This window comes from Globicephala melas, chromosome 1, assembly GCF_963455315.2.
Source record: "Globicephala melas chromosome 1, mGloMel1.2, whole genome shotgun sequence".
NCBI lineage: Eukaryota > Metazoa > Chordata > Mammalia > Artiodactyla > Delphinidae > Globicephala > Globicephala melas.
In genome coordinates this window covers 161840566-161858719 of record NC_083314.1, presented here as the reverse complement: position 1 = coordinate 161858719, position 18154 = coordinate 161840566, and the positions used below count along the sequence as shown (strand labels likewise).

At 43.1% G+C, this 18154-nt stretch overlaps 1 pseudogene; it reads right to left on the bottom strand.

Moving 5' to 3' along the window:
- Positions 1–4002: 4002 nt before the first annotated feature.
- On the bottom strand, positions 4003–4326 carry LOC115866926 (protein FAM136A pseudogene; annotated as a pseudogene).
- Positions 4327–18154: the final 13828 nt, after the last annotated feature.

The window sequence follows — 18154 nt, the reverse complement described above, 5'->3', positions numbered from 1 at the left end:
ACATTACCAAATATTATAGAGGAATGGAAAATATGAAAGATAAATTAAAAGTCATGGTGGAGAAAACGAGAAGTTCCAACACTTATCTAATCAGTCCCAGAAGGAGACAGTAAGGAAGAAGCAGCATTTGAACAAATGATGGTGGAGAATTTTCTATACATGAAGAAAAATTAGCCCCTAAAATGAAAAACACTAAGTTCTGAGTAGGTTTTTAAAATGTCATCCCTAGAGATGTTGTAGGGAAATTAAAAAATCATAAAGATAAAGAAATAAATCTGAAAAGCTGCTATAGGGGAAACAGATTATCCACAAATGAATGACATTTGCCTGAAGCCAATTTCTCATCAGCAACAATTAGATGCCAATGGAATAATAGCCTCAGAGTGATCAGAAAAACAATCCTACATCCAGCTAACCAGCATGTAGGCATGGGTGTAAAATAAAGAAATATTCAGATACACACAGGACTGAGAGATAAGGGAATCTTATCTCAGACTTTTGCTCCAAAAATGTATGAAGGATGAACTTCAGCAAGAAGAAAATTAAACTCAGAGGAAAAGACTCCTCTACCAGTTAAGGTGAATAACAAGAACCAGACTTACGTTCCTACCTGGAACAACTTGAAAAGAAAAGAAAAGAAAAAGGACAAAATATACGAAACAGTGGTTCTCAAGGCATTGGACATCAGACAACAAAGGGCAGTGATCTCTGAGAGATGGGAAACAAACAAAGTGAGCCCTACAATTGCTCTAGCTTACTGCCTAGAGAAAGTTTCCAGGTCACAGTGCAGGGAGAGGGAACTCAGACAGACCCTGGAGGTCTTCCTGAGATAAGGAGACAGAGCTGGGAGTCCAAGGAGGCCAAAGAAGTTAGAGTTCGCAGGACAAATTACCAGGTGGGGAAGAGGTGCACAGTACCGCATATGAGGAAATGACCCAAGGCTGGGGAGAGAACCTCCCAGAAGGATTAGAGGAAAAAATTCTCAGAGTTCACATATAGCCAGGAATTGTGCCATTCCCACCAGCTAGAGTGGAAAATATCACTGAGTAGAGTAGTCAAAAGGGTTTTGCCTCAGTAGTGGGGAAAATTATCTCTAGACTAAATGCTACTCTGGTCCTGTCAAACAAGTTTAAAAGCAAGACTTTTGAAAGAGTCAAATTAGTCCCAAGTAACTTAACCATATCCAGAGCAAAGCTAAAGAATATTTATAGGAATACAAAAATTATTCAGCATCCAACAAGGTAAAATTCACAATGTCTGACATCCAATAAGAAAGTACCAGGCGTGTAAATAAACAGGGAAATACTACTTATAAGGAAGAGAAAAATCAACCAAAACCACCCAGAAGGACTTCCCTGGTGGTCCAGTGGTTAAGACTCCACACTTTCAGTGCAGGGGTTGCAGGTTTGATCTCTGGTTGGGGAGCTAAGATCCCACAAGCCATGCGGTGAGGCCAAAAAAAAAACAAAAACAAAACCACCCAGAAACGACACATGATAGAAATAAGAGACAAAGACATTAAAACACCTACTATAACTGAATCCCCTATGTTCAAGAAGCTAGGAGAAAGATTAAGCATGTTAAGTAGAGTCATGGAAGTTATAAAAAAGACCCAAATCGAATTTCAAGAGATGAGTACTATATGTCAATTATATCTCGATAAAACTGGAAGAAAAAAACATTTCTAGAGATGAAAATTACGAAGTTTGGGTTGAAAAATACACTGAATGGGATTAATGACAGTTTTGATGTTGCAATAGGAAAGATTTGTGAACTTAAAGACATAGCTATAGAAACTAACCAAAATAAAACATAGAAAGAAAAAAAAAGGACTGTAACAAATGAAATGAGCATCAATAAGCTGTGGGATAACTTTAAAGCAGCCTAAGATACGTACATTAGGAGGGAAAAGAGAGGAGGAGGGACAGAAAACAATTTGAAGAAAAGTTTCCAAATCTGATGAAAACTATAAACTCACAGATCCAAGAAACTCAATAAAACACAAACATAAGAACCGTAAAGAAAAATACACCAAGACACATCGTATCAAACTGCTTAAGACAAGCGATAAAGAGAAAATCTTAATAGCCGCCAGAGTAAGAAGACGCACTGCATGCAGAGGAAGAAGAATGACAGCCAGTTTTGTATTTGGAAACAATGCAAGCTAAAAGGCAACGGATCTTCAAAGACATGTAAGGTACTGAAAGAAAACTCTGCCAATCTAAGTTTGATAACTTAGATAAAGTGGACAAATTCTTTGAAAGATATAAACTACCAAAGTCCATTCAAGAAGTAATAGATAATCTGAACAACTCTACAAGTTTTAAATAAATGGAATTTGTAGTTAAAAACCTTTCCACAAAGAAAACTCCAGATCCAAATGGCTTCATTGAGGGATTCTTCCAAACATATAAAGAAGAAATAATACAAATTCTACACAAAATCTTCCATAATACTGAAGAGGAGGGAATACTTCCCGATTCATTTTATGAGGCCAGCAACTTGAATTCAACAATATATAAACAGGATACTACATGATGGTCAAAAGAATAATACATCCCAGCAGTGTAATCAACATAATTCGTCATATTAACAGACTGAGAAAGAAAAGCCGTGTGATCATCTTAATATGCAGAAAAAAAAAAACATTTTACAAAAGCCAACATCCATTCTTTTTTTTTTTTTGAAGAAAAATTCTTATGTATTTTTAAAACCAAACCACTAGGAAAATATATCACAGTCTTGAAACAGCAAACAGACAGGCTATATTATCATTTCAAGTAATAAGTTGGTAAAAACACAAGGTCCTTAATAAAACGATAAGGTGCCAGAACTGGGGCAGAACAATGCATGTCGCAAAAGTAGTATTTGGTAACGGAGGGCTGTCCTGTTTTTTGCTCTAAAGGAGTCACAGCTTGCCCCTGAGTTGCTTACTTTTTCTCCTTTGACCTTCGTGTTGCCAAGGGATTGTTTCAACAGAGCTGTGTTATCACAGGGGGCAAAGTAAGCAATCCTGGGTTTAGGCTTTCATTCTATTTTGTTTTATGAAAACCAGATTTTTCCAAAGCCAGTACTTCATAAGTCTCTTAATTAAGCAGCTAACAATTCCTCTTTCACTGTTCATTCTTGAATACTGGCATATAGCACAATCAAAATGCCCTTTCCCTTCAAGGGTGAGTGTCACTGCAAGATTGTCTTGTCACTCGCTGACTGTGCTGCCGACAGCCTCAGGGCTCATCATGGCTGCCAGTCAGAGGGAAGCTTTGCTTCCCCTACCAGCGTGATAGCGCTTCTTATATTTTTGCAGGGTCTCCAGGCTGAAAGATGTCATGTGTGAGAATTTTAAGAAATGCACCTCCACAGCCTGACGGCCAGAAATGAGTATCTGCAAGGACCCTTTCAAAGTTTTTATCCAAACTACCTCTCCCAACTCTACATCTTAAAAGTAACTTCATGTCCTTGTATGTAAAACAGAACCACGCAAAACAAATCCCCAGAGGCCCCCTTTCCCCTTCTAAATTAGTGACCTCATGGATTTTGTTTTATTTCCAGCTTGTGGGAAACGTTGTAGTGATCCTTCTGGTAAACAGGAGGTTGGCAACAAACAGAAACACCTCTCCTCACACTCCACCAGCTCATAAGCAGGTCAGATGAACCTGCCAGCCTGTTGGTATCTGTGTACTAAGAGAATCTGGTACCTTGGAGGGCTCTGGTTTGGTACAAGGGAGGCTCCCTGTTGCCAGGAAAAGCACTTGCCCCGCGAAATTCAGGCTCATAAAAACTCTCCTGTGTTATCTCTGACCCAAAGGTTAGCACCAGTTTTTTTTCACTTTCTAGGATTCAAACACAAAGGAACCAGTGTCCAGAGGCAAGTGATATAGGGTTTAAACTTGCTGCCATCCTTAATTTCCTCATTCATAAACTTTCCTTAGAAAACCCAAATCCCCATTTCTCTTTTTAAATAGACTCCTGCCTTCAGCCCCGATGGCCAATAGCAGACATCTATTTCCCAATGGATGAAAGAGACTCCTTCATCTTCTTGGTCATGGTTGGGATGAGGTTCATGTGGTCATCTACACACGTGGTCACGCAACTCTCCAGCTGCCGCTTCACCTGAAGCTCTTTACTCCCCGCATCAATTGAATCTTTGGCTTTGTCGTTGCAATGCATAGTGCACCGGGCCAGGCGGTCCTGGAACTTCTCCAACTCGCTGGTCACCAGGGCCTGGGCTTGACCCAGAGGGGCATGGCAGCGCTCAATGCACTGGTGCACTTGCTGCATGGACGCCTGGCTGTCCTCACTACAGCCGGCGCTGCACCGGAACATGAGACCCTGCATCTTCCGGATATTCTCTCTCTCCAGACTCTTCACCATAGAGTCCACCGCCTCCCGCACCCGGAGCTGCTGCAGCTCCGCCTTGGTGACAGGGCGCTGCTCCGTGCCGCGCCGGCGCCCACATGGACTTCCGGGCACGGGCCCGCCTCCTCGCCGCCTCTTCCCCCAACATCCATTCTTGATTAAAACTCTCAATGCTCTAGAAATAGTAGTTCCTCAACTTGATAAAGGGCATTTATGAAAAACCTACAATTTCTATCATACTTCATGGTAAAAGATTGAATGCTTTCCCTTAAGATCAGAATCAAAGTAGAGATGTTTGCACGCATCACTTTTATTGAACATTATACTAGAGATTCTTGCCAGTGCTACTGGAAAAAACAACTGAGTTTAGTAAGGTTTGACACAAGGTTAATATGAAAGAATCCATTTTATTTCTGTTTATTAGCAACAAATAATCAGAAATTAAAACTTAAAACATTATTTACAATATAATAAAATATATGAAATACTTGGAGATGAATCTGACAAAAGATGCGTAAGACCTATACACTGAATGCTGCAATGCATTGCTAAGAGGAATTAAAGAAGACCTAAATAAATGGGAAGTTATGTCATGGTCTTAGATTACAGGACTCAATATTGTTAAATGTCAATTCACCCAAAATTCATCTATAGACTCAACACAATCCTAATGAAAACCCTAGCAGGTTGTGTGTGTGTGTGTGTGTGTGTGTGTGTGTAGAAATTGACAAGCTAATTCTGAAGTTTATATAAAAATACAGAGGACATAAACTAGCAAAAACAACTTTGAAAAAGAAGAGGAATGTTGGAGGATTTACTATAAAGCTACAGTAAACTAGACAGTGTGGTATTGGTTTCAAGAGAGACAAATAGATCAGTGGGACAGAATAGAGATTCCAGAAATAGAGCCACACTTAGACAATTGGTTTTTGAAAAGATATGAAGGCAATTCAGTTGAGAAAGGATTATCTTTTCAAGAAATAATACTAGAACAACTGGATGTCCATAGGCAAAAAACAAGAACAAAAATAAGACTCAAAATGAATCACAGACTTAAATGTAAGACATAAAACTATAAAACTTCTAGAAGAAAACATAGAAGAAATATTTTGTGTGTCTTGGATTAGGCAATGATTTCCTGTATACAATACTGAAATTTTTAAAGATTGGATATAACACACAAGAAAAAATTGATAAATTGGATTTCATCAACATTAAGAAAAATCTGTTCTTTGAAATACACTGTTACAATAATGAAAAGACAAGCCACAGACTGGGAGAAAGTATCTGCAAATCACATATCTAATAAAGGACTTTTTTTTTCTTTTTTTTTTTTGCGGTACGCGGGCCTCTCACCGTTGTGGCCTCTCCCGTTGCGGAGCACAGGCTCCGGACGCGCAGGCTCAGCGGCCATGGCTCACGGGCCCAGCCACTCCGCGGCATGTGGGATCTTCCCGGACCGGGGCTCGAACCCGTGTCCCCTGCATCGGCAGGCGGACTCTCGACCACTGTGCCACCAGGGAAGCCCCTAATAAAGAACTTTTATCCAGAATATAAAGAACTCTGAAAACTCAATAATAATTAAAAAAACCCATAGCTCCCCACCAAATGGGTAAAAGATTTGCACAGACACTTCACCAAAGAATACATGTGGTTGGCCAGCAAGCATGTAAAAAGATGTTCGACGTCGTTAGTCGTCATTAAAATGCAAATTAAAACCACAGTAAGATACTATAGTGCACCTATTGTAACATCTAAGGCCATTCAGAGTGCTGGTGAGGATGTGGAGCAAGTAAACCTTTCTTATGCTGCTGGGGAAATTGTCAAATGTACAACTATTTTGGAAAACAGTTTAGCAGTTTCTTAAAAAGTTAAACATACACCTACGACGTAACTCAGCCATTCCACTCCAAGGTACTTAAGAGAAATAAAACCATCGTTGCATAAGGATTTGTACACACATGTTCATTGCTGCTTTATTTATAATATCCCAAATTGGAAATAACTCAAAGGTCCCAAATCAACAGGTAAATGGATAAACAAAATGTAGTATATCTCTACAATGGAATACTACTCAGCAATAAAAAGAAGAAGCTATTTATGTATGCAGCAACACAGCTGAATCTCAGAATAACTATGCTGAGTGAAAGAAGATAGACAAAGAGTACTTACTGTTATGATTCCACTCAAATAAAATTCTAGAAAATGAAACTAATCTATAGTGACAGAAAGCAGGTCAGTGCTTTCCTGAGGATGGGGTGGGGCAGGGAGTGGAGGGAAGGAGGGAGAAATTACAAAGAGGCACAGGGAAACTTTTGGGGTGATGTTCATTATCTGGACAGTGGTGATGATTTCACAGGTGTATATATATGTCAAAACTTATCAAAGTTGCTCACTTTAATGTTTTTTTATATAAATTTATTTATTTTTGGCTGTATTGGGTCTTCGTTGCTGCGCGTGGGCTTTCTCTAGTTGCAACTAGTGGGAGCTACTCTTCGTTGTGGTGTGTGGGCTTCTCATTGTGGTGGCTTCTCTTGTTGCGGAGCTCAGGCTCTAGACGCGCGGACTTCAGTAGCTGTGGCACGTGGGATCTAGAGCACAGGCTCAGTAGTTGTGGCGCACGGGCTTAGTTACTCCGCAGCACGTAGGATCTTCGGGACCAGGGCTCGAAGCCATGTCCCCTGAATTGGCAGGCGGATTCCTAACCACTGCGTCACCAAGGAAGCCCCAAATTGCTCACTTTAAACATGAGTGGTTTATTACATGCCACTTATATTTCGATAAAGCTGTTAAAAAGAATCCCAGAAGAAAAGTGTGGGAAGCAAGAGGTAATGATGAACAAAGAAATTGGCAAACGTGTTAGTGAATCTAAATGAGCAATAATGATAATAATTTTAAAATGGATTGAAAACATCTGATTTTGTATTGGTTGGTAGAAGTAAGGCAAGGGATTTTTACTCAACTCTCAATTTTAAGTGTGCATTATGTATACTTCACTTCCATGCTAGCAGAGAGAACAAAGAAAGGGGATTTTTGAAAAATCAATTCAAAAGAAGATGTGAAATAAGAAAAATGAAGTAAAGAAAAAGCAGGAAGTGACTGAAGTCACAGGAAAGGAGGTAGGAATAGTTTAATGCACTTCCTTAAAAATTCTTGTGGGAGTCCAGGAAGGCTTCCTGGAAAGGGGGACATTTATTTAAGATGGTGTTTTAAAGAATGAGCAGAAATATTATAATACATAGAGGGGGTTGCATAACAAATGCACAGGGAGGTAAAAAGACATGTTAGAGGGACTAAAAAAAAAAAAAAAAAAAAAATCTAGAGTCAGCACATAGGCTGTGACCCCAGGGGAGGGCTGGAGGGGATGGGCAGGAGGCTGCAAACATGGCTTGGGGCCACTCACTGAGGGCCTTGAATGAGGGCAGTGAGGGACCACAGAAAGATTTTCCAATCAGAGGTGACTCTGGTTGGAGGGGTGTTTTTGATGCATCCCTTGGGGGCGGTATAGAAAATGAACTATCGCGGCAGTACTGGAGGCAGGGAGGGTGGTGAGGACGGTTGAGGGGAGACCATGGGGACAGAGGGAAGAGGTCATTTCTCATTCCCCTACAACTCAGCTTCCTGGTCACCATCAGGCCTTTCGGTACAAAGATGTCTCCAGGGAGCTGTGACTTCCAGGCTCACAGATGAGACTAAGTTGAAGAGGATTGTTCTCCCAGCAAATCAGTGGCAGCACCGTATCTGTGGAAACATGCTGTTTAAAAGTGACCTAACTTCTGGGAATTCCCTGGCGGTCCAGTGGTTAGGACTCAGCGCTTTCACTGCTGTGTCCTGGGTTCAATCCCTTGTCAGGGAACTAAGATCTCACAAGCCATGTGGTGTGGCCAGAAAAAAAGTGACCTAACTTCTGACCTCCAGATCTGCCTTATGAAGTGAGCACAGCCAGCAAAGAGTCCTGGCCTTGAGTCTGAAGGCCTGCATTCTGGTGTCTGAGTCAGCACTGGCTCACTGTCTAACCTCGGCCAAGTCCCTTGCCCTCTCTGAACACCACCTAATCGATCAACTCCTGCCTCAAAGTGAGGGTGTTAGACCAGCAGGCCCTCCTTTGACCTTCACAATGGGCCAGCAGATCTGGCCCCGGTTCTGTCTCTCCTTAATGTCCCAGCCCAGTAGCATGCCCTCCTAGTAGGGTCATACCCAATCCCACCACTGGGCTCTACCTCTTGGAGAAGGAAGACCCTCTGATTTCTTCCTTTCCTAAAATGAAAATAGCATTACTCTTTTCATTATAACAATGACATGGGTTCATTGTTTAAAATTTAAGCCATAAGAGAAGTATAAAGGAGAAAGCAAAATTCAAGTGCAATTCTATTACACAAAGGTAGTCACCATTAAGATTTTGACAGCAATCTTCCAGACAATTCCCTCTGTTCACACACACACACACACACACACACACACACACACACACTTTAAATACCCACACACATAACTATGTGTAAATGAGCTCATAGTATTGATATTTTAACTATGCTGCAATCTAATCTAAAAAATCTAATTTTTTTCATTTAATAATATGTCTTGGAATCTATGTAAAAAAATTGTTATTAAAGTTTTTAAAAATGTTGATTACATACTCACATACAAATATACCATTATATTTATGCAAATGCATAAATGTGATCAGCCGGAACATGGGCAAACCCTAGTCACCTCTTTAGTTTTTGTGAATCCCTATTTTTCTCTGTCAACGAATGGACCATGAACGCTACTACAATGAACATCTTTAAACATATGCCCTTTTGCATTTTTAGGAGAAATATTCAGATGTGGAATTGTTGGGTCCAAAATGTGAACATTAAAGTTTTTTACGTATATTGCTCATCTATCCTCCAAAAATTAGTACCAGTTCTCTCTTCTCCCAACAATATGAGTGCCCATTTCTCAACACCCATCTTTTTTTGGTAGGTGGCAGTTTTCGTAAGCAATTGAACTTACATACGAGGCTTGCCTTGGTCAAAAACCTTTTTTAAAAGAAGGCATTATCTATTTCTAATCTAATAGGTGAACATGTCACTTCATTGTTTTTATTTTCATGCCTTGGGTTATTAGTGAAGTTGATCATCTGCTTATTAACTAGTTGGATGGTTTCTTTTGTGAAATGGCCTGTTTATGTCCTTTATCCATTTTTCTGTTGGGTTTGTCTCTTATTGTTTTTTAAGAGCTCTTTATATATTAGGGATTTAACCTCAGACCACCTGGTTTTTCAGGGTCCCTAGAGTTGGGCAACATGGTCCCCTGCAGTCAGATTCCCAAGAGACTGGAGCAATTCTGCCTCTGGTCAGCAGAGGGCAGCAGTGGGCAAGATTCACTTCCAGTCTGCACACACACACACACACACACACACACACACACACACACACACACACACACACACACACACACACACACACACACACACACACACACACACACACACACACACACACACACGCTCTCACACACCACGAAGACCCTTCCAGAGAGCTTCTTGGTCCACTGACTCTTAAGGGCCCCCCAACACAGATTATTTCCCCTCAGTGTCTGGAGACAGCTGTGAACACTGAAGGGAATCAGGCTGTAAAGACTGGAGTTCCAAATCCATCTCTGTCACCTCCCAGCTGTAGGTTGGGTGCAGACTTTGCGACCTCCCTACCTCGGTTTCCTCATCTGTAAAATGGGTCCAGTGATACCCACCTTCCCAGGGTGTGGTGAAGGAACAGTGAACAGAGGAATGTTGTAGTCTGGCACGCATAGGTGCTGGGAGATTACAGCCCAGCCCACTCCCCCCACTCCCCCCACCCCCACGCCGGGCGCCTTCACTCTCTGGCTGAACAAAGGGAATCACTGCCTCCTGCTTCTTCCCAAGCCTGCCCCATGTTTGATCAGTTCTGTGTCTAAGGAAGATGCCCCATGGGCTGGCTGTGTGGAGACAGACTGCAGGAGAGGAGACCAGTGAGGAGGGGGAGAGCTAATGAGGACCCACCCCAGGGCAGTGGGGCAAGACTTGTGGGCAGGAGGGACCAGTGAGAGAGAGGCAGAAAAGGTCAGCGCCTGGCAACCCGTGAGATGCACTGGCCAGAGGAGGGGTGGGGTGGTGGCTCCCAGGTGTTCTACCTGAGGGACTGCAGCGACGGCTGGGGGAGGTGCGGTTTGGTCATAGAGGAGGAGAGTTCGGCTTGCATTGTGCTGAGTTTGAGGTGCTAGAGAGACTTCCAGGACCACCCCCTCAAGCAGTGGGAAATCATGGCTCTAGCCTCTCCCCTCCTCCCTGCCTTACCTCCCGACCCCTCAGGCCTGCAAAATCTGGGTTCATCCCTGTTCTAGATCTAATTCAGGCCAAGGGAGGGAATCATCTCCTTCCTTGCTTCCTTTCCCGTCTCTCTCCTCCCCTTGCTCTCCCAGCTCCCTCTAGGTCCCAGGTGTGGGGAGAGGGACAAGAGGGAGACCTTTATTTGACCCAGGGTCCCGTACCACTCCCTTATGCTAGGAACAAGGCAGGGCCCAAGGGGCCCCCGACTCAGGAGGGGAAACCAGAAAAATGGGTTTCTGATGGGAACAACTGTGGCCTGGAGCTGGGATGAATCATCAGAGTCATTAGGCAGAGAAGGCAGTGAACTGGAGAGGGCTGGACCCAGGCCCCTAAGCGGCAGGCTTCTGGGGGAGGAGAGGTGGGCAGGTAAGAGGCAATGAGGTGCTGGGACTCTACAAGGGCGGCAGGGTTAGAGGGGGTCTCTTCAATCTCCAGCCTGGTCCCACGGCTGAGACAGGAATTACAGACTCTTATTCCTTTGTTTCTATTAATGACGATGGCAATAGCATCATTTATAGATTGCTTACTATGTGCCCAGCCTCCTTAAACTCTTTACAGACGTTATTTTATTTAATCCTTGCTTACCTTATTGTCAATCTCCATTTTATAGATGAGGTCACCGGAGCTCAGAGAGGTTAAACCATTTGCCCCAGGTCACAAGTGCAGAGTCAGGGAGTTAGGGCACAGCCCTCTGTTTGACCCCAGAGGCAAAGAACTCCTCTCCTCTTTCCCCACCTCCCTCCACAGTGATGGCTGGACTGTGTCCTGCACCCATCAAGATCAGTGGGTTCCCACCTGGGTCCCAGGCACGCAGAGTCCTCGGAGCTATCATCAAGGTGAAGATGCCCAGAGGGTGATGGGTACGTTTGTCCACCATTAGGTCACACTAGGCACGGTTTCCCTAAAGCCAAAGGATTTTGAGCATGTTTTTAAAATATGTGGACTTGGCGCGGAGGAAAGGATGAAGCTGGTTGGTGCTACCTGGGGAATGTGGTGAGGCCCCTCACAAGATTGGCAGGGCCAGGGTCATCTGAAGAAGGGTGCTGGGGGCTCTTTGGGGCTCCTTAAAGCTGCACTGTCTGTGGTTCTGGGAGGAAGGGGCAGGGGCGCGTGCATGTGGAGGGGGGTCCTGGCCGGCAGCCCCTGCTATGTGGAGGGGGAAGGCCTGTGCTCCTCTCCTCTCCAGCCTGAGGTAGGCAGTGGGTGGTGGGCGTGGCTTCCAGAATCCTATCAATGCCTCAGGAATGCATGTGGCTTTAGCAAACCCCAGCCGCAGGCAGAGGAGTGGGGTACAAGCCAGGGCTTGTCCTGGCTTAGGGTGGGGACCCTGGAGAGTGTCCCCACCAGGCAGGCTTGGCCTGAGGCCAGGTTTGGGGTGGGGCTGACCAAGCAAGCTGTGCAGTGAGCATCAGGCATCCCTGCCTGCTGCCCCCAGCTGGCTTCCATCCCCTGCTGCCAGGCTCCACTCCAGCTTCACATCTCCCCACCCAGGGTGGGCGCTACAGCCTTTGCTACGTCCTCATTCATCAAACCACAGAGTACCTGAACTGTACCAGACGTTTCTCTTCAAGATCTTATTTAATCCTCATAACCCATCGGATTATACGTTTTTAATCATTAGATGAGGAAAAACAAGCCTCAGAGAGGTGAAGTGACTTGTCCAAGGCCATACAGCTACTAAATGTCAGAGCCTTGTGGCGTCCAGGTGTCTGACTCCAAAGCCGATTCACTTTTAATTTTACTAACCTAGGGGTTCAGGGGGAATAGAAGGTGGTGCTTACCCTTGAGGGGTGTCTCGTTTGTTCCTAGAGGGATGAACAGATAGGTAAGTGATCTCACACCGTGTGAGTGATCAGACAGTAGAATACAGCGGTAGGAGCACAGGCGGTGGGATGGCTGCATTTTCTCCTGCTGTGGACAGTTTCCTCAGTGAGAGGGGCATGGCTGCAGTCACTCAAAGCTTAAATCATCCCTCAAAAGGAGGGGGAGGAAAAGGGAGAGAAGGAGGAGGAGGAAGGAATAGAAAGATAGAAAGTGTGTGTGTGTGGTGATGACACTGTCTGGATCCAGCTGTTCATGAGGGTATATTTCCCAAGAGGGTCAGCCAACGATTTCCTATTTTTGCTTAAACCAGTTTGATACTTGCAACCAAAAGACATCAACTTAATGCCACTTGTATAGCATGTAAATGGCTTCAAAATGGAACTCTTGACTTTTATCCCCCAAACCTATGCCTTCCCTGTACTTCCCCATCTTGGTATATGGTACCACCATCCACCCTAGCCCTTGTCCTCCCACCCCATACCTAACCCAGCAACAAGCCCTGTCAATCCTACCTCCAACATATATCTCAAGTCCATCTATTTCTCTTTACTTGCACTGCCATCCTAGTCCAGGCCACCATCATCTGTCACTTGGATCACTGCAAATAGTCTTAACAATGGTCTCTCTGCTTCAGTTCTTGTTCCCTCATAAACAGCAGCCAGGGTGATCTTTCAAAAGCATGAATGATCATGTCACTCCCTTGTGTAAAACTCTTCAATCATTTCCCATTGCACTTGGAATGAAATCCACGCTCTTTGCCAGGGCTGTTAATATCTGACACTTATCTACCTTGTAATATCATCCTGTCTTCTTCCTATTTCACAAAGCTGCCAAATTCATTTCTATCTCAGGGAACTTGCATTTGCTTCTCACTCCATCTGGAAGGACCTACATCTTTGCGTGGCTGTTTCCTTCTCATCATTCAGGTTGGGCCTCAGTATCAGCTCTCACAGAGGCCTTCCTTGAGCACCCTAGCTAAGGAAACATCTACCTCTCACTCCAATCCCAAATTGCTCTCTATCATTCAGTTTACCTCCTTCATGGCATTTTTCATGTAATTTTGAGTGAATCAGAAATAGACTAGCCATCATAAGCACTGTAGACCAGCTTTGGGTAAGCTCAATCTCTGATTGCAATAAGGTGATCTGTCTCTACTACTTGTCAAAATTGAAAGTATATTCTTTCTTGAGAAAGGCAACATGAGCCAGAGCTTCAAATTATCTCTACATTTTTTATACATGATGCCAATTTTAATAAAAAGTTTCCAAACATACAAAGAGATATGAATTGACCAACAAAATCAAGAGAAAAAAAGTATATTAGAAAGAGACCCACAGGAGACCCAGTTATTAGCATTATCAGACTTTTCAATAACAGTGATTAATATGATCAACAAATTAAATGAAAAGGTATATTCAGCAGAGAAATGGAAAATTATTAAAAATAAATTCTATAACTTAAAAATATAAAAATTGAAATTGAGAACTCAACAGATGGGTTTGACAGCAGATTAGATGCAACTGAAGTGAGAATTAGTGGGCTAGAAATAGGCAAAAAGAAAACATCCAGACTAAAGTAAGGAGAGGCTAAAGGATGAAAAAATACAGAAAAGAATGTAAGAGACATATGAAACACAGTGAAAATGTCTAAGTTATGTGTAATAAAAATCTCATGAAAGGAAAGAGAAAATAGGTCAGATGCAATATTCAAAGACATGATGGTTGAGAATTCCCAAAACCAAAGAAAGACATCAAGTCGTAGGATGCATGAAGCACTATGAACTCTAGACAGAATTAATACAAAGAAAGCTGAATTCAGACACATAACAGCAAAACTTCTGAAAACTAAAGACAAAGAGAGAATGTTAAAAACAGCCAGAGGAAAAAAATATTTTATCTTCAAAGAATATGCAATAAGACTTCTAGCAGACTTCTACACAGAAACTATGGAAGCTGGAAGACAGTGAAATGAATGAGAATCTCAAATTGTTGAAGGAAAAAACTGCCAATCTAGAATTCTATATCCATTACTACTATGACCTCATCTTCTACTCTCCCTTGTACTTATTTAGTTCCAGTCATACTGGCTTCTTTGTTATACCTTGTATATTCCAGACATGTTCACACCACAGGTTCTTTGCGTTGGCTGTTTCCTCTACTTGAGTCATTCTTCCATTAGATATTCATATGGCTATTGCCCTTATCACTTTCAAGTCTTTTCTCAAATATCACCATTTCAATGAGGCCTACCTTGAACATCCTATTTAAAACTGTAATCCACTTATTCCTGATCTTTCTTCCCTGAACTATTTTCTCTATATATTATTACCTTCTGATAGATTATATACTTTATTTATGATTTTTTGTCTCCCTTGACTTAAATATAAGCTGACAAATGTAACTGATTGGTTTAAAAATATATTTAAAATAGCTCCAGTTTTTTTAAAATCAGGAGGGTCGTTAAGGATATTTAGTATGCCATGATGTCAGAAACAGAAGTCTCCCTTCATTGCTTGTTTACCCTTGTTCTGATTTTTCCATGTGTCTTTTATTATAAGATAAGACTAATCCTCTCTGGAAGTAGATGGGAGAGATAGATAGACAGATGGATTGAAACTGATAGGTGTTTAAGTATGGATTTTTTCAGTTGCATGTTACAGGAAACCTAGCTAAAGTGACCTTAAAGAAAAAGGATATTTATTATCTTACACAAGAAGTCATCCAGAGGCCAGCCTTCTCCTGTGTCAGTTCAAGACTGACATCAATTTGCTTTCCATTTTCACATTTGATCACACTCAGCAGGCTGGTTGCTACAGTTTCACAAGAAGACATGAAAATATCTTGCTAAAGAGGGATAGTTTCTTCTTCTCCATCTCTTCTTAAGGGCTAAGAAACTCATCTGCAGGACTCCCAGCAGGCCTCTTTCCTGTTTCATTGACCAGGACTGCATCACAAGGCCATTCCAAAACCATTTACAGGGAAGGACAATGAATTATTGTGATTGGCTTAGACTGATCATGATTTGTCTGCTATGGTAGGAGGGGTCCAGACTCATGAGGCAGATAGCTGCTTTGATACCTGATGAAAATCAAGGTTCTGTCACCAAGGAAGGGAGTGCAGTTGGATGGGCAACCCATAGGATTCCTTACATAGCATCCCTCAGATTGTCATTTTAATAGTCACTTTACATACTTGTGCTCACTCATCCTCACCGGTCCAGGGGTATTTTATCGTTGTATTTTTCAGGTGAAGGTCACAGATGTTGGGTGACTTGCTGAAGGTCATAAAGCTAAGACATGTCAAGATCCTGTTTGGGGTCCACCCGTGGATGTCCTGTCTGTGGGTCTGTGATGGTTTAAAAAATTGGCCACAAAACTCATAACTGAATGTTCATGGCAGTATTATGCATAAGAGTCAAAGGTAGAAACGAACTAAAAGTCCATCAGCTGATAAAAGGATAAACAAAATATGGTATATACATATAATGAAATATCATTTGGTCATAAAAAGAAATGAAGTTCTGATACATACTGCAACACAGATGAACCTTGAAAACATTATGCTAAGTAAAAGATGTAAGCCACAAAACAGAACATATGTGATTCCACTTATGTGAAATGTCCAGAAAAAGCAAATCCACTGAGACAGGAAGTAGATTAGTGGTTGCCAGGGGCTGGGTAGAGGGGTGGGAATATTGGGTAAAGTGAAAACTGAAGGATATAGGGTTTATTTTTGCAGTGATGAAAATGTTCTAAAATTGGTTGTGGTGATGGGTTGAACATATACTCAAAGCCAATGAATTTTATACTTTAAATGAGTGAATTGTATGACATGTGAATTTTATCTCAAACTATTACTAAAGAAATTGGCTGCAAATTGTTTGAAAAATCTTCCTATGGAAAGGTGGGGTCTATGTCACCTACCCTTGTGACTGCTTTGACCGATAAAGTACGAGGGAAATGACAACACGTGACTTCTGAGGCTCCACCTTGCAGCAGTTTCCACCTGGCTCTCTTGAGACACTGGTTCTTGAGATGTTCCCTCTCAGAACCCAACTGTCATGCTGTGAGAAGCCCAAGTCACATATAAGCCCTCCAGGTGGCATTCCCAGTTAAGCCCAGCCTTCAGCCATCCAAGGCCAGGAGCCAGACATGTGAGTGGAGGAGCCTCCAAATGATTCCAGTCCCCAGCCACTGAGTCTCCCCAGTTGAGGCCTCAGACATCCTGGAGCAGGGACAAACCCTTCCCACTTGCTCTGTCCAAATTCCTGCCCCCGGAATCCATTAGCGTAATAAACATGTGGTTTTATCCTACAGAGTTGGGGTGGTTTATTATGCAGCAATAGAAAACCAGAGAGACACCTTCCTCCGCCCAACTCTACAAGCCCCATCTCTGTCCCATCTGATTCCTTCTAGGTCCCTCAAGAGTCCCTCATTCAGGTGTCCTGGAGAAGCAGATGGTGCTCAGAACTGGGGAGGGCAAGGGTCCTTCTCTTCCCCACACCCAGTTCTTTCCTGAGAGCGTTTCCCTCACATTATGTATGGTTGACGGCTTCACCTGTGGGTTCAAATTCCTGTTTTGATCCCCGGAACACCTGCATTGACACCTGTTTGCCCTGGCTCTGGGAATTGGGGAAAGGGCTCAGGTTTGTATAGATTTGCATTATTTTAATGTAAATTTGCTGGGCTTCAGTTCCGCTCTGTCTCTGGCCCAGACCTCTCTCCTGAGCTCATGACCTCAAGACCCGACTACCTGCCCGGCCACTCCCTGCTCCTCGTGATGTCCTAGAGCCACTCAGACTCAGTGTGTCCATAGAGAACACATCGTCTTCCCTTCAAAATCTGTTCCTCCTCCCGTGTTCTCCATCTCTGAAAAAGGAAAACCATCCATCCAGCAACCCAAGCCTGAAACCCAGTAATCACCTTCTCTATACTCACTCTTGGACCTTCTCATCCAGTACTTGGGCTTTAAACGTCACCTGCACATTGACAACTCCTAAATTTCTGCCTCCAGCCCTGACCTCTCCTCTGAACTTCTTTCCAGCATGTTCACCTGTCTCCTTGACATCTCCACATGGATGTCTGAAAGGTATCACAAACTTAATGTGTCCAACAGCTGCTCCTGGTTTGCCTTCCACAAATCGGGTTCTCTGGCAATGTCAACTCTATTCTCTCAATTGCATGGGCCACAAATTTGGACTTAACCTTGGCTCCTCTTCTGCACCGCACATCCAGTAAGTCAGGAAATTCTGTTGGCTCTAATCAAAGTATATTCGGAATCCAACGCTGCTCAGTGTGGCTCTACCACCCTAGAAGCCAAGGTCATCTCTCCTCTGGATTATTGCAAAGGCGTCCTAACCAGGTCCCCTGCTTCCAACTTTGCCGACATCCATTTCCCACATAGCCGCCTCCTGATCCTCCTGATGAAGGCCAAGTCTGTCACTCCTCTCCTGGAAACCTCCACAGGCTTCCCGTCTCACTCAGAATAAGAGTCCAAGTCCTGAGGGTCGCTGACATCATTTGGGTCCCTTAGCTCTCCCTCCCATCGCCTACTACTGTTTTCCTCCCTCTTTCCAGCCACCCTGGCCTCCTTGCTTTTCCATGACACCCAAGACGCTCTT